This window comes from Geotrypetes seraphini, chromosome 3 (assembly GCF_902459505.1).
Source record: "Geotrypetes seraphini chromosome 3, aGeoSer1.1, whole genome shotgun sequence".
Taxonomy (NCBI): domain Eukaryota; kingdom Metazoa; phylum Chordata; class Amphibia; order Gymnophiona; family Dermophiidae; genus Geotrypetes; species Geotrypetes seraphini.
The window spans coordinates 317,270,249-317,288,914 of NC_047086.1; positions in this window are offsets into that span (position 1 = coordinate 317,270,249).

Consider the following 18,666-nt stretch of genomic DNA (forward strand, 5'->3'; position numbering starts at 1 on the left):
TCATAAAATCAGGCACTTCTCTGCACACAACCCATGCTGTCTCACAGCCAGCCCCTATACAGCATTTCGGTATCACAGCCGAGGTAAGAAGCAGCAGTCATCGCAAGTTTCCTGCCCGCTTTTCTCCTCCCCCCCCATCTCCATATTCACATCTCTGCTACAGAAGCTCGTTTTAATTACCAATGCTTCACTTTTTTAAACACGCTTTAGCCAGATATGACAGAACATGCTGCAGCTGAGAACACGCTTTTAACCGGCAGGTTAAAACCGCGGGTTAAAACCACGGACTCGCACTACAGGGACATGAGCAGGAGAGTCGGCAGGGATAGGGCGGCTGAGAGCAGGAGAGTTGGCAGGACAGAAGCAACTGGTCCTCAGCAGTCACTTCTTTTTGGATCGCCCAGCCCAATCGATGTTCCTTCGTTGGTTTGGTGAATCGCTGCCTTCCTACTTTGCATGTCATTTCCCCTCATTTGCATGTGCAGATTGGTTCGAGTGTGGATTGCATCGGCCAGAAGTTTAGTGAATCGGGTCAGGGTCGGAGAAGGCTCACAAACTTGTCAGAGAAGGCTCGCAAGGCTTAGTGAATCTAGCCCATTCTCTTTACGGAGTGTGTAACTGTGGTACCCATGTCTGACCAGAAAGTGTTAATGGTACTTTAGTGCTGAGGGATGGTCAAGATTTCATCATACCAGGAGGCTGTGACTACTGCCTCAACAGTATCCATTGCTAGCCCAAGAGGAGTGTGCAGAGAAGGAGCAAGTCTTTGACCAGGAATTAAATTAAAATACTAACATGTAGTACTACTGCTGTGCCACTGAACCTGACTCATAAGATTCAATAAAAAAAAAAAAAAAAAGCAAAACCCAAAAAACCCCAAACAAACAAACTTCTAGTAAAGTTTGGGGAAACAAAAAAATATTAGGATTAAGAAGGGGCAAGTAATTCCTTCTTCTTTTGTAATTCTGTTCAAAGTTATCTTTCTTTTCACCAGTGAGCACACTTCAGAGTAGTGAATGGCACGGGGACAAATTTTTCCCCATCCCCACAGGAACTCAATTTCGCCATCTTATCCCTGTGAGTTTTCTCGCTGTCCCTGTCCCTGCCCCATTCCTGTAAGCTTTGCCTTAACTGCACAAGCCTCGAACATGTCCACAATAATCAAAACTGTCTTTCTGTACATCTAGTGAAGTATTCTAGCCTCTGTACGTTCAAAGCATGAGATGGGTGTGTTGGAGGCGTGTTATGGGCGGGATTTGGGAAGTCTCAAGGGTGGGTTGGACATGGACAACTTGCAGCGATAATCAAACATTTTGCAAGACATCCTGGACAGGACGTTTGGACCTAGACCTGTTTTAGAAGGGTCTAAGTGCCACAAAGGTGCCCAAAATGACCAGATGACCACTTATGCATCAAGGTAAGACCCCCCACACTCCCCCAGTGCTCACAGACCCCTCACACCCACAAAGATCAGAATGCAAACTTACATACCTGTCTCTAGAACATCGGCACCTGGTATAGGAAAGCCTAGTAGAGCTGCACACAGGTGTCTTAAGTAGCCTGGTGGGTGGGCTAGGGAACCATAGAGAGGAGTAGCAAGTCTCATAAGCCACTCTAACCACTACATTCATGGTGGAAAATGTGAGCCCACCTAAAACTCCCCAAACTCTACTCTACTGCTATATAGGTGCCACCTGCAGCCATAAGGACTATTTGGGTTGTAGACAGGTGGGTATAGTGGGTTTTGAGGTTGTTGGGGGGGGGCACCCTTTATGTGAAGTACACAGCAGTGCCCTCTAAGGTGCTCCATTTCTGTTGCTATGTTTGGGTGGCCAGTCCATTACAGGACTGGCCCACGACTAAGTGGTCCTGCTCTGGGCGTTTGGGACTTGGACAAAATTTTGGTTGAAAATGTGGCGTAAATATAGATGTCCTGGCAGTCTTGGCATCCCAATGGCCTGGACGTATGGTGGTTTGCCTTTCAAAAATAGGTATTTTCTTATTGCCGACTTTGGATGTCTATGTCATATGTCCAAATTGGACTTGGACATATGTTTTGAACATGCCCCTCCATGCCTACATATTGGTATGACATTGCCACTTTATTCCTGTATTCTAAAAAGCATTAGGTGAGGTGACATGGTGTATAGTGAGGTAGTATGTACATACAGGGGTATAGTTTGGACAGAGTTTGCAAGTACGCACATCGATTACAAAATAAGCCAATCTATGCATGCATGTGATTAATCTAAGTGTGAACATTTACACCAACTGAGAGCATGCATAACTGCCTATGTCTCTAAGCTACATATATTTTTTGTATACTTACATTATAAGATCCTATGTGGCTTTATAAAACGGCACCTCAGTAGGTTCAACTTGGTCATGCAAATGATTACCATTGATCCCTTTACTGATTTGGCAAAGGATTTTTTTTTTTTTCAAAATGGAGAATTTAAATTTCTAGTTATTTAGCATTTGATGAAATGAGAACCATAGCTTCCCACTGTTAACATACTGGGCCATAATTTGATGGCAAAAAATTCTTTCCTTCAGTACTTTACATGAAAACTTCATGTGGTATATTGGAAACAGATTTTTGGAATACAAAGCTTTATTACTGATTCCAGGCTTATAAATAAATATATAAATAAGGTTTGATATTTGCATTGGCAAAGTGCTTTGGTTTTAGATTTTTTTGTGTCTTAGTTTGGATTCTGGTCCTGCTGACCTGGTAAGGATTGACTAGTCGCTCCCCTTTTTTTTTAAATTCGTTTTTTCTCTTCCTCCTAAAATTGTAGAAAATAGCGTAGATAAATCCCTTGAGGTCCTTGCAATCTGTCCAAGTTGTTTCTTTTGCTGTCTTTGCATTTAGGAATCATCTGTGGTTATTTCAAATTCTCTTTTGAAATGTATACAAAAGTGCATGTGAGGTATCAACCCAATCACTGGGTGTTCGTGGGAACTGTTCAGCCTACAGTAGAGCAAATCTACAATTGACTAGAGGTGATTGCTGCTGCTTTACATCCAAACCAACTATTTATAACTTAGTAATCTGTTTTTATGTACTTCATGTACGAAGGGATGCTGAAAATTATCAGCCTAACCAACCAACTTCCTAAATTCTGAGCGTTATTTTGCCACTGTAGCTGAAAAGAGAGTTATCTTATTTTGCTAAGTGCCAATTTGCAGAAACAGAATTCTATGTTTTGACATTGCTTCAGATAATTTATTGAACCATATCCATGTCATTCTCTTCTTGGTTGGGCTGAGAATTTTTCAGCACCCCCTCATATGATCAAATTACTTTTTGTATGCCATGGGAAGATTGCCCTATATTCTGCAAAACCACAGAGGCATGTAAATAGCTGGCATTCGGAGACAATGTGGTCACATGCAGTTGACAGCATCGCAAACAGCAGAATTGGTAACAGTAATCACATGGAAAGAATAATAGCTGTTTACTGCAATAAACAAGGAAGAACTGGTGGCTAATTTGCAAAAGCAATGTTTTTAATTTTCAGGTTTTATTTACTGATTTATTTCAGTTGCATGTCATTACTCGCCTTATCCTAGAATCCCAAGGCGAAGTGTAAATAAAAACAGAACAAATTGCAAGATATTAGTTTTTAACTTTTTTTCCCCCAGGAATCGTATTATTAATTAAAACAAAAGATAAACACTTTAGTTTATATTGTGAGCCCATTCGGGACAAAGATTGAAGTCCAAAGTGTCTAATGTATTTAGGGATCCTTTTACTAAGGTACGCTAGCGTTTTTAGTGCATGCAGGAAATTACCGCACGCTATGCTTCTAGAACTAACACCAGCTCAATGCTGGCATTAAGGTCTAGCGCGTGCTATTCCACGTGTTAAAGCCCTAGCGCACCTTAGTAAAAGGAGCCCTTAGTTTTGTAAACCTATACAAGCGGTATATCAAATATAATAAATTGAAAACAATAGTGGATTTTACTAAATGGCGCTAGAGGTTTTTAGCATGGACAAGTGAAGTAAATGCTCTGACGCTCATAAGAATTCTACCAGCTTCGGAGCATTTACCTCACCTGCCCGCATTAAAAACCTCTAGTGCCATTTAGTTAAAGGAGCCCAAAAATATTTTCAAAAATAATATATTTCTGGATGAATATTAGTGTTTATGTTGGCGGTCAGAAGTCTGAAGAACTTTTCAGTCTTCCATGCCTGTAAAGGAAAGGAAAGACCCTACAAAGACTATTAGCAGTAACTATTTCATTATATTCCTTTACTTTTGCTTCATGAATCTGAATTCACTCATCAATCTTTCATCTCCTTTTTGTAAAGTACCACCTCTTCAGCCAAAATTGTTGTATAGCCCAATGGTACTGGAGTGTTTCGTGGTTGAGAAAGAGAATGCCGTTTAATGATTTCCTGATGTATATACGTTAAGTGCTGTTGAATATTAATAATCTAACTATAGATTTTGAAAAGTCTTATGGGTCCGTTTACTAAGCTGTGATAAGCACTGACATGTGCTTTCTACAGCTTTAAGTTAATACTATAGGTCACACTTTACATAACCAGTCAAAGGACATCAAAACAACCCAGCATTAACATTTGTTCAGATTATAGCACAATGTTATGCAAGGCTTAGGACATCGGAAGCGACTCATTTCACATGTAACAAGTTTCTTCCCGTGGCTCTCACTTCAGCTCCCCCTCCCCTCCAATCCATTTTGCCATATATGGGACACAGACTGTAGAAGTCTGACCGGGATCATCTTCCTTCCTTGCTTTCTTTTTAAGCACCACTCCTAGACGTCATAAATGAAGATATAGTTTTTGCTCTGTCGAGTTTTGTGTCGATACTATCCTCTTTCTATTTAGGGATCCTTTGTGTTTGTCCCATACATTTTTTTAACTCTGTCACTCTTTTTGCCTCCATCACCTCCACAGGGAGGGAATTCTAGGCATCTACTCAGTGGCATAGTGAGGGTGAGAGGCACCCCCCCTCCGTCCTCTTCTCCGCCCCTTCCCATCCGCTCCTTCCCCGCCCCCTCCTGCTACATGCACATCCCTTCCCTTCCCCCATATATTTTTAACGTTCACAGCACAAGCAGCAACCCCAACCTGCTGCTCGTACCAGCGTCAGCTCTTCCTCTGATGCCACTTCCTAGGCGCAGGTCCAGAAAGTGACATCAGAAGAAGAGCTAATGCTGGTGCGAGCAACAGGTTGGGATTGTGCTCGCACCAGTAAGGTAAAGAGAAAGGAAAATGGTGCATGTGCATAGTAGTGGGGGGGGGGGGGGAGGGGTGCATCCACCACCATTTTTGTGAAGAAGTGCTTCCTGATGTTACTCCTAAATCTACCACCCTGCAACCTCATTGTAAATCTGTTTCATCTCTATCCATACCAGTGGTCTCAAACTCACGGCCCCGGGGCCACATGCAGCCCGCCAGGTACAATTTTGAGGCCCTTGGTATGTTTATAATAATCACAAAAGTAAAATAAATTATAATATTATAACTTACAATATTACAATATATAAATTACAAAATTACAATATTATAAAATACAATATTATTATTAAGACTTAGCCAAAAGGAAAGATTTATAAACTATAAAAAGTTTTACCTCATGCAAAATTGTCATTTCTTTAATAAGACATTAAGGGGCTCATAATCGAAAGAGAAAAACGTTCATAAACCGGCCTAAGTTGGCACTTGGACGAACATTTCTCAAAAATGTCCAAGTGCTGATAACAGTGGCGTACCTAGGGGGGGGGCGGGGGGGGCGGGCCGCCCCGGGTACCAGCCCTAAGGGGGTGTTCCCGGCCTTGCCGTTCAGTCCCCCGCCACCCCCGAAGGACCGCTCGCCCCACTGACCTTCCTGCACCACCTGTGAAGCAGCCCGCAGCAGGATCGCGAAGTCAGCGTCAGCATCCCTGCGCTGCTTCCTGCGCCGCGATCCCGCCCCTCCTCTGACGTCAGAGGAGGGGCGGGACCGTGGCGCAGGAAGCAGCGCAGTGATCGCTGACGCTGACTTCGCGATCCTGCTGCGGCTGCTTCATAGGTGGTGCGGGGAGGCCAGGGGGGCGAGCGGTCCTTCGGGGTGGGTCGGGGCATCAGGCCTTCAGGGTGGGGCGGGCGGGCGGGCAGGCAAGCAAGCTTTCAAGGGGGAGGGGGTGACAGGCAGGCAGGCAGGCCTTCAAGGAGGGACAGGCCTTCGGGGGGGGGGTGCAGACCTTCAAGGGGTGCAGGCCTTCAAGGGGGGCAGGCAGGCCTTCAGGGGGGGTGCAGGCCTTCGGGGGGGGGTGTAGGCCTTTGGGGGGGTGCAGACCTTCAAGGGGGTGCAGGCCTTCAAGGGGGGGAACAGGCCTTCAAGGGGGGAAAGGCAGGCAGGCCTTCAAGGGGGGGACAGGCCTACAAGGGGGGGACAGGCCTACAAGGGGGGGGACAGGCCTACAAGGGGGGGGGGACAGGCCTACAAGGGGGGGGGACAGGCCTTCAAGGGGGGGGACAGGCCTTCGGGGGGTGCAGACCTTCAAGGGAGTGCAGGCCTTCGGGGGGGGGTGCAGTCCTTCAAGGGGGTGCAGGCCTTCAAGGGGGGGAAAGGCAGGCAGGCAGGCCTTCAAGGGGGGGACAGGCCTACAAGGGGAAGGGACAGGCCTTCAAGGGGGGTGCAGGCCTTCAAGGTGGGACAGGCAGACCTTTAAGGGGGGACAGGCCTTTGGGGGGGGACCATGATTTAGAAGTACACGGAGGGAAGGGGGTGTTCAAAGAGACATGCATATGCCAAACTTTGGGGGGGGGAAGAAATAATGGGTCTGAAAATAGAGGAGAGGGAGAGAGATGATGGACCATGGGATTTAGGGAGGGAAGGAACAGAAAGGGAGAGAAATTGGACACAAGGGATGGTGTGGAGGAGGGATAGAGATACTGGATAGGAGGGTAATTAGGAAAAGAAACGGAGAGATGGTGGACTCTGGGATGGTGGGGAAGGAGGGAGAGATGCCGGATGAAAGGGTATTTAAGAAAAGGTGGATCTGTGGAGGGAGATGAAAAAAAGGAAAGATACCTGGGAAGGGAAGGGAAATGGAAAGGGAGGACAGAGTTGGCAGATGGATGGTTAGCATGCAGAAAGAAGGAGACCCTGGCAAGCAAGTTATCAGAAGAAAACCAGAGCCTTGGACCAACAAGATTTGAAATATAACCAGACAACAAAAGGTAGAAAAATTAATTTTATTTTCTGTTTTGTGATTATAACATGTCAGATTTGAAATGTGTATCCTGCCAGAGCTGGTGTTGGACTGCAAACGTGAGCTAGGATTTAACAGAAAGAGGAAAAGTCCTTTTTGTTTCTTTATTTTATTTACACCACAGCGCCAGTGTGGTTAGGAGAAGCCAAAGGGGGTGAAAAAGCTATAAAACCCACCAGGAGTTTTGAAAAAAATCACCCAACTGGGCAGGAAAATCGAATTGAAAAACCAATTCAATAGGGCTGAATCGAATCAAAATTTTTTTTTCCTGTATCTGGCAGCATTAGTTTGCGCTACTGTCTTAGACTTTAGGACCTGGGATTGGGGAGAGATGGCATCCTCAGTACTTTATAATGCAAGTGAAACGAGGATTTGGTCAGACTTTTGAAGGGTCTGCAGAAAAAAAATATTGTATAGGCCGGGGACATGAGACAGCAGGAAATGGGAACTTTTCTTCCTTCTATTTTTGTGAATGGAAAGGCTGAGGATGTCAGAGAGGTCAATTAAAATATGTGCTTTATAAGAAAATATAATAATGTGTTTTATAAAGTTTATAGCATAGCTGGCCTACCCAGTGAGGTGTTCCTAGTGGTGATGGTGGCAGCGTGTCAATGTGTTGAGAGGAAGAGGTGGTCTGGGAAATTCTGCTGAGCAAACTCCGGGCCCATTTCCACCCCCCAGTTAGTCCACTCCACTCAACTGATTCACACACTGAGTGGGTCTTTGGGTGTTGTTTTGGGATCTCTTCCAGTGGTTTATCTCCTTCTGGTCCAAGGAAGGAAACTTTGTTATCCTTAGCATTGACCTACAGAATATGTTTGTAACAGCGCTGCTTGTGTGGCATTAGGCTATGTAGTGATCGAAAGAAAAAAAACAGACCTTTGCACATTTTTGCACTATATGGTGGGTGTATGAGGAGATTCACATTTCCTGCACAGCTAAGTCCATGTGAAGTTACCTTGTGCTGTATTTGACATCTAGCAAGGTCTCTGTTTGAAAGGAAAGATCTAAACTTAAAAATGAAGTGGCCAGAAGTTATGGTAAAAGCAGATAGTGTAGCTGGTTTTAAGAAAGATTTGGACAAATTCCTGGAGGAAAAGTCCATAATCTGTTATTAAGACATGGGGGAAGTGTCTGCTTGCCCTGGATCGGTAGCATGGAATGTTGCTACTCTTTGGGTTTTGACCAGGTATTAGTGTCCTGGATTGGCTACCATGAGAATGGGCTACTGGGCATGATGGACCATTGGTCTGACCCAGTTAGGCTATTCTTATGTTATGTTCTCATCTGTAGGGGCCTTTGTTTTCACTTCTTATTTTAATGTATTTTTTTTCTGGGAACTTATCAGTGTTTTTTATAATGGGAACAAAAATGGAAGAGAATTAATGTGTGTGGAATGGGGGGTAACTAATTTCTTCAGCTAAATAATTCAATCCACTTCAAACAGACATAGGAGAACTTGTGCACCATTCACACACCCTCCAACCAAAAACGTCAAAAGAAAAAAACTGTTCGACAACCTCCTAGCCATTCGAGCTGCAACACTCGACCCCCAACTCTACAACCAATTGATATCAACCACAGACTGCAAAACCTTCAAAAAGAAATAAAAACCCTTCTATTCAAAAAACACATAAAACTGAACTAACACAATCAGAACTGTCCCAAGCATCACCTGCAACTACTCCATATGTACTTCTAATGTCATGACAATTTAGACATAATTTATGTTATGTTATGTTTGGAATAATGGTTACATATATGAGGTTCAATAAAAGAAAATTTTCACTGCCTGTTTCTATTCTGACCATTTATTCCATTTCATGGTTATTGCAAAAAAATAAAAAAAAATTTTTTTACATGGGGGGGGGGGGGGGGGGGTGTCAAAAAATGATGGGCCCCGGGTGCCACATACCCTAGGTACGCCACTGGCTGATAATAAAACCGGGGTTTGGACGTATTTCTAAATGACCTAGGCCTTCATAGTGCCGCTCAACGTCCAAAGCTAAACGGGGCATTTCGGGAGACATGTCGAGGGCGGTAGTTGGCCGGGAAGTGGGTTGGCATAGACTTAGTTGTTCAGCATGTATAACCGAAAGTTTAACAACAGAGCTTAGACGGAACTTGGACGTTGTGACTTAGACCAGGTAAAACATGGTCTAAGTCACAAAAACCCACATAAACTCACCAGATAAGCACTGCAAACACATAACACAGACCCACACACACTACCCCAGTGATCACCAACCCCCCCATAAAAATTATATTTACAACTTTAAATTTCAGCCTCCAGATCATCATTACCTGGCCGCCTGGCATAGGAAAGCCTAGTCGTCCAGCCCAGAGGCAGCTTAAGTCATCTTGGGGGTTAGGGAGCCATAGAGAAGAGGACCCATGCCCATAAGCCCCTGTAATCACTGAATTGATATTGAAACATGTGCACTGCCCTATAAACCCCCAAAACCCTTTTGTACTGGCATATAAGTGGCTTCTGCAGCCATAAGGGCTATTGGGGTGGTAGGTAAGTGGGTCTAGGGGATTCTGGAGGTGGTTTGAGGGGCTTACCGTCACCTATAAGGGAGCTGTAGTGAGGAGAAGCCATGGCACCCTTTTTGTGAAGTTCACAGCAGTGCCCTGTAAGGTACCCCACTACTAGGTGGCATGTCTGGATGTGCAGTCCATCACTTTGCAGACCCCTCCCACATCCAACAGGGCTTGTTCTAGGCGTTTTGGAGTTGGACGGAAAGTTGGATGGAAATGTGGTATAAAGATGGACGATTTAGCGGCTTGGACGATCAGATCGGCAGGACGTATAATTAGACAATTTTCAAAAGTCACAAAAAGTTGGACGTCTCTTTCGAAAATGTGTCTTAAGCTGTTTTTAACTTTGGACGACTTGCGAGATGGACGTATACGGACTTAGACGTCCCTTTCGATTATGCCTTTCCACCTGTTTGGTTTTTTTTCTGAGGCCCTCCAAGTACCTACAAATCCAAAATATGGCCCTGCAAAGGGTTTGTGTTTGAGACCACTGATCCAAATTGTTTATTTATTGATTTATAAATCACCTTTTATGTATGTGAAAGCTTTTACATGCAGCTACATAAAAGTAGGTACAACCTTGTGGTGTGTCTACTTTTTGCATATTTTTCTAACTGCTGTTCTCATTTTAAATCTGAAAAAAATAATAAAAGTTCCAATAAAAATGTGTAGTAGTTTACTTTTCATAAATTAATTATTAGCAAACGACAAGGCTGGTGAGTTGGGTCCTTCTATGGTAAGTTGATATCCAGACATTACCCTCTGTCTAGTTTCCTGTTTGAAAATGTTTTCATTCTCAAGGGCTAAAAATCTGCCACCCAGTCTGGTGACAATGATTCCCACATAGGTCGATTTAAGCTAAGAATTCCTTAGAAAAAAAAACCTGCTTATCACCTAAAGACCTTTATTGGCTAACGTTGTGCTTCTACAAATTAGAGCACAAGTAGAACAATACATTTCATAGCTAAATTTTTCCCACTGGAAGCAGCAAACCAATGACCTAAATGCTACAGATCTATACTCTGCACTTGTAATAGTTTTTACATGCTGCTACTGGCCTTTGAGGATTATTAAAAAAAAAAAATGAAGATATGTTATACTAGTTTCCCAGATGTAGTCTCTGTGGAAGCTACAGTCTTTCTCAAAACTGTAGCTATTCTTAAAATAACTGGCCTTACTAAAGATCTGTAGACAAATGAGAAGCCGAAGAAAAGACAAGAATAGTCAGTCGAGGAGACTAGTGAATGGAAACTGTTATGCGCATACAGTCAAGTTCAAGTGTGAATAGCAGTGCACCTGGGGAGAGGTCAAAGACTGCATTCATTCCCAGTTCCTGATTTGTTCAGCAACTTAAAGGGGATGATGTATTAAAAGTGTGAGTTAGGAGACAATCCCTACATAGACTACAAACATAAAAAGCTTTAGTAAAGAATATACTATTTTATCCTTTTGAAGTGATCATGGATTGATAAGAGCAATTGAAAGCACCAAGACATCTGTGACATAAATCACAGAACCCGGAACTCAAGCAATTAGCAACATTTAGAACAACCAAAGATGTCTAATTAACTAACAACAATAATGTACAAATATTTCTTCAATGAAATTTGGTAATTTGCGTTTTAAAAAAGAGAGTGATTTTTACAACTTATTTTTCAAATTAAACAGCCCATATGTGGCATCAACAATAATGCAGTATCCAAATAAAAAGGACATAAAAGGCAATTCTATAAGCTAGATGCTAAATTTAGGCACCATTAGGGCCTGATTCAATAAATGGCACCTACATTAGATATCGCTAGATGCCCTAATCATGGATGCCTATCGGCACATAACTAAAATTCACATGCAACTTAATTTTTTAATGGGTTAAATGGTGTGGTAATTGACCACGCTATTAAAAACCTTTAAAAACAATTTTTTAAATTGCAAATTTAAGTTGACATCCGTGTAGCACCTAGTAATGCCTAAGTTGAGTTACCCTCCAACACCTAGCAGGGCCTACCTGAAAAGTAGGCATGGTTGGGATGTAAAATAGGCCTGGTTGTCTTAGGCGTTGCTAGGCATTGTAGTTAGGCATCGATAAATTAGGCCAGATAAAACCTGACCAAGTATACTGGTACTATACCTACCTCTAAGATACCTAGCAACACCTAAGTCCATTTAGGCGCTGCTAGGTATAATTCTATAAACTGCATTGGATAGTTAACAATTGCACTGAGCAACACCTACAAATCAGGTGCCAGTAGGTGCATATACAGAATCAGGCGCCAATAGTTCACCAAGTTTATAGGATAGTAGCACTTATAGAAACATGGACACACGATGACAGATAAAGGCCAAATGGCTCGTCCAGTCTGCCAATCTGCAGTAATCATTATCTCTTCCTCTCTCTAAGAGATCCCACATGCCTATCCTATGCTTTCTTGAATTCAGACACAGTCTATGTCTCCACCACCTCTTCCGGGAGACTGTTCCATGCACCTACCACCCTTTCTGTAAAAAAAAGTATTTCCTTATATTACTCCTGAGCCTTTCACCTCTTAACTTCTTCCTAGGCCCTTTCATTCCAGAGCTTCCTTTCAAATGAAAGAGACTCGACTCATGCGCATTTACGCCATGTAGGTATTTAAACATCTCCATCATATCTCCCCTCTCCTGCCTTTCCTCCAAAGTATACATATTGAGATCTTTAGGTCTGTCCTTATGACCAAGACCATGCATCATTTTAGTAGCTTTCATCTGGACCAACTCCATCCTTTTTATATCTTTTTGAAGGTGTGGTCTCCAGAATTGTACACAATATTCTAAATGAGGTCTCACCAGAGTCTTATACAGGGGCAGCAATACCTTCTTTTTCCTACTGGCCGTACTTCTCCCTATGCATCCTAGCATCCTTCTAGCTTTTGCTATCACCTTTTCAACCTGTTTGGTCAACTTAAGATCATCACATACAATCATACCCAAGTCCTGCTCTTTTGTCATGCACATAAGTTCTTCAACCCACTCCCACCCCTAAACTGTACCATTCCCTTGGATTTTGCAGCTCAAATGCATGGCCTTGTTTTTCTTAGCATTAAATTTTAGCTGCCAAATCTCAGACCATTCTTCAAGCTTCACTAGGTCTTTCTTCATGTTATTCATACCATCTGGGGTGTCTATTCTATTGCAGATTTTGGTATCCTTTTATCCAATTTTCTGATCACCCAGTCAAAGAAATTGATTAGATTTATCTGACAAGACCTACCTCTAATGAATCCATGCTGCCTCTCGTTCTGCAATCCACTGAATTCCAGAAACAACACTCCAAACCAGACATCAAACATGAAGCCCTCCCGAAATACACACAAAATAGCAGCCATCCTGATAATCCTCCTCATCTCTAGCTGGAATACAACAGCTAACAACCTACCCACCACAACCTCAACCACAAGCACAACCAACTTCCAAACCCCCAACAGAAGAACACTCACTCCAACTTACCCAAACCACCACACCAACAATCAACAACCCATTACTGTTATCCGGAGAAGAAGACCAACACCCCCGAAAACAAAACCTCAAACAACTACCACAACACTCATATACCCGGAAACAACTTACATCCCGCAGACCAACACGACCTCCCTCACATGTGCCTATGTCAACATCAGATCTCTAGGACCCAAAACAGAAAACATAAAAAACTGGATAACAACAGAAAAACTTGACTGCTTATTCCTCACTGAAACCTGGCTAACCTCAGACACAGACCCTAGAATAAAAGAAGTATGCCCGCCGGGATACAAAATAACAGTAACCTGCAGAGAGAAAAAAAGAGGAGGAGGTCTAGCAATAATATTCAAGAACACCATAACTCTAAACATACTCGAGAAAGTATCCACTCCACAATTGGATTTCCTAGCGTGCCAACTCACAAACACAACACTAAAAAACTCTCTAAACTGCCTACTCTGCTACATAACACCAGGAAACTGGACCACAGTGAAGCCCGAATTTGAAAACTTCATCTACCAAAACTCACTAACAGCTGACTACAATCTCATACTAGGAGACCTAAACCTACACCTAGAAGATCAAACCTCCACACCAGCAAACAACTGTTTATCCTTCCTCAATGCATTATCCTTCAAGATCCTAAACCCACAAACCACTCATGAAAAAGGTCATCAACTGGACATTGCAGCATTCATGACTCACCAACCAACCAATCAAGAAATCCAAACCCCTAACGGAACATGGTCCCCATCCCTATGGTCAGACCACTACATCTTCAACTTCAACATCAACTGGACCAAAACCAAACACACACCTCAAACAAAAAAAAACCACATATACCTCACGCAAACATATCGACCCAACCATCTTCTGGTCAAAGGTAGACGAAACCATCCAAGACTGCGACCCAAAAAATTTCATCGACCACTGGAAAAATGTATCCACCAACATACTTGATAATCTGGCACCCCTACAAACCAAAACCAGAATCAGAAGGAAATCAGACCAATGGTTTGATAACGAATTACTCCAACTCAAAAGACAGTGTAGAAGATTAGAAAGAAAATGGAGAAAAAAGAATCAAGAACAAACAAAAACCGACTGGAAAAAAATCAACAAACAATACAAAAATCTACTAAAAGACAAGAGGAAAAGTTACTATACCAAGCTCATAGGCACAGAAACACAAGATTCCAAAAAAATTTTCCAAATACTAAAAGAATTAACAGACACCAAACCATACACTACCACCACCAACACACCTCCACCATCATCCACCATCTTAGCAGAACATTTCAAGAATAAAATCACCAACACCAGAGCCACACTCATACTCAACCCATCCAACCAAAATCCAATCACAATCCACCCCACAGGAAAAGAGGCAATCGCAGCAGACAGAACTTGGTCTCAATTCCCAAACATAAAATGGCCAGAATTTAACAAATTATACAAAAAATACAGCCATGCCTCCTGTGACCTCAACCATTGCCCCTCATATCTCCTTACCACCTCTAGTATAAAGTTCCGCACCATAATTCTACAATGGATCCAATTCACGCTCACAGAGGGCACATTCCCTGACAACCTCAGCGAAATTGTCATCACCCCAATCCAAAAAGACCCAAAGGCACCACAAAACCTCCCTTCCAACTATAGACCTATAGCCTCAATTCCGCTATATGTCAAAATTACAGAAGGCCTAGTAGCCAAACTCCTCACCAATTACATAGAGGATCACAACCTACTACACCCCACGCAATCAGGATTCAGAACAAATTTCAGCACAGAAACATTACTAGGTTCCCTCATGGATACCATCAGACAACAACTTAGTATAGGGAAAAAAATGCTACTCATACAACTGGACCTATCGGCAGCATTCGACCTAGTAGACCACAACATCCTTCTACAGATACTAGATGCAATAGGCATCTCAGACAAAGTATACTCCTGGTTCAAAGGATTCCTAAAACTCAGAACCTACAGAGTAAAATCAAACAAAGAAAAATCAGAATCCTGGTCAAACCCATGCGGCGTACCACAAGGATCTCCACTATCCCCCACCCTCTTCAATCTATACACTGCCTCTCTAGGAACCCATCTAAATAATCTAGGCCTAACATCCTATAGCTACGCGGATGACATCACCATCCTCATCCCATACGATCATTCCAAACCTACCATGACAGAGGAACTTCACCAAACAATGGAAGCAGTCACAACCTGGATGGGAAATCACAAACTTAAACTCAATCAAGACAAAACCAAATTCATCCTCCTAGAAAACGACAAGATCCAAACCACATCCATCCTTGACATAAACGCAACCAAATATCCCATCCAAACAACCATAAAACTACTAGGCATGACCATAGACAGATGCTGCACAATGCAGCCACAAATAAACAAAACAACTCAAAAATCATTCGCAATCATGAGAAACCTGAGACAAGTCCGAAAATTCTTTGAAAGCACACAATTCCTACTTATAGTACAATCCCTAATACTAGGAATACTGGACTACTGTAACATTCTCTTCCTCCCATGTCCGGCAAATACGATAAGACAACTCCAAACAATCCAAAATACAGCCTTAAGACTCGTCTATTCATTGAAAAAACACGACCACATCACTGAAGCCTACATCAACTCACACTGGCTCCCAATCCAAGAAAGAATCCAATTTAAATTTTACTGCATATTATTTAAAACACTACACGGAGACAGCCCATCATACCTGAACAATCGCCTCATCCAAGCAACCAGCACAAGACACAGAAAAACGCACTCCCCATTCATACCCCCCCCATCCAAAGAAGTGAAAAGAACAAAACTACATGACGGCCTCCTGGCCACACAAGCTGCAAGACTAGATAACCAAATCTCCAACCTTCTGATGACCACCCCAGACTATAAGACGTTCAGAAAAGAAATAAAAACCACACTTTTCAAGAAATTCCTAAAACAGAAATAACAACACGACCACTAAAAGCCCTCAATATCTTCATATTACCTCTCAAGCTATTCTCTACAATTCATATAATTCTGTTATTCTGTAACTCTGTAATTCTTTATTCATTGTAATTCTGTCCTTAAACTAACCTTTTTGTAATCCGCCTTGAACCGCAAGGTAATGGCGGAATAGAAATCCCTAGTGTAATGTAATGTAATGTAATGTAATTCTCTGTTTTAAAAATTTTTCATTAATTTGTTTACCACAGAAGTCAGACTTACCAGCCTGTGATGCCCTACTTCTTCCTAATTTCACTTTTGTGTAGAGGGACCACATCTGCCCTTCTCCAGTCCTCCGGTATCTCTCCTGACTCTAGAGAAGCATTAAATAGGTCAGTCAGAGGAGCCACCTGAACTTCCCTAAGTTACTTCAGCACCCTCGGATAGACACCATCTGGCCTATCACTTTGTTTACCTGTAATTTAGCTATCTCCTCAGTGACACAACCCTCTGAAAATCAATCAGGGTCTACTACTCCTCCATCCCTGTTCTTGTTTGTCTTCTTTGGTCTCACTCCCGGCGCTCCAACCATGAACAAAAAAACAGAAATATTTGTTAAGCAATTCAGCCTTTTCTTTATTAGCTTCTACATATTCCTCCCCTTCACTTTTGAGTCTCTCAATGCCACTTTTGCACTTCTTCCTATCACTGATATATTTAAAAAAAAATGTCTTGCTTCCCGTTTTACCATGTTTGCTATTTTTTTCTTCCATTTGTACCTTTTTCTTTCCTGACTACTCAACCAGCCTCTCTTAACTTTTCTAGATATTTTTGCCTGTCTTCCTCTTTCTGTGATCTTATGTAGTTTATGAAAGCTGACCTCTTATTCCTTACCTTCTAAGCTACTAGTTTTGAAAATCAAAGCACCCTTCTTTTCCTCTTACTTTTACTTATTAGACTCACAAAAAAGTTTGCCGCCCTTATAATAGCTCCTTTCAGTTTTGCCCACTGTATTTCTACTACTTCTAATCATTCATTTCCAGACAATTCCTTGACATAATCCCCATCCATTCAAAGTTAGTTTTTAAAAAAAATCCAGAACCTTTGCTTTTGACTGAGCCCTCTCTATACCCATCTTAATATTAAACCATACCATGCAGTGATCACTGGATGCCAGATTATCACCCACTGTAACATCAGAAACACTGTCCCCATTTGTAAGCACTAAGCCAGTATGACCCCATCCTGCGTGGGTTCCTTTACCAACAGCTAGAACTGTTCTCCTTGTAGATAATCCAGGAACTTCTAGAAGACCCCAACAATAGGGATACCCTAATCAACACCTGGCATGTTAAAATCACCTATTAGTATATCTTCCTCTTTTTTAGATATATTCTCAATGTCTAATATTATATCTCTGTCCACTTCTTCCGTCTGTGAAGGAGGCTTTTATATCACACCAATATAAATATATATGACCATTCCCTCTTTCCAAATTGATCCACAGTGTCTCTTCCTTGCCCTGTAGATCCTGCAATTGTGTGGCTTTAATATGATGTTTAACATATAACGCTACTCCCCCTCCTTTTCTTCCTACCCTGTCTTTCCAATGTCTGTCCTCTTCTGTGCTCCTTCCATATGGCTTGGTCCTCTTTCTCCCCATTCCATCCAGCCTAAGCTCCCAACTCTCCTTGATCCAGCATTTCCCTTCTGTGTCTGTCAGAGTTACCATCTAAATCTAAATCTAAACCTTAGGTTTGTATACCGTATCATCTCTACATTCGTAAAGCTCGACACGGTTAACAAGAGTTAGGGTAGAAAGGAACTCCAGTGGAGGGAAGAGGCAAAATTAAGAGAAAATTTAGAAGACTAGAATAACCAGAAAGGGAGGAGGAGTTACATTTTTGAGAATAACCAGGTTTTCAGATGTTTACGGAAGAGTTGGAGGGAGCTCAGATTCCTAAGAGGGGAGGTAAGGTTGTTCCAGAGCTGAGTAATTCTGAAAGGGAGGGAAGAACCTAGTTTTCCTACAAGTGAAACGCCTTTTAGAGAGGGAAAGGAAAGTTTCAGTTTTTGGGTGGATCTGGCAGAATTGGGGTTAGAGGAGTTCCAAGAAAGAGGAATGAAGGGAGGGAGAATACCGTGTAGGATCTTGAAAGTGAGACAGGCACATTTGAAGTGGACTCTGGAGATAATCGGAAGCCAGTGGAGCTTGGATAAAAGCGGTGCGACGTGGTCGAATTTGTTTTTTGCCAAGATAAGCTTAGCAGCGGTATTCTGAATCCGCTGGAGTCTTTGAAGGTTTTTCTTTGTTAGGCTAAGGTAGATAGAGTTGCAGTAGTCCAGTCTGGAAAGGATGGTGGATTGGACAAGGACAGCAAAGTGTTTTTGGTGGAAACAGGATCTCACTTTTCTCAGCATGTGAAGGCTGAAGAAACA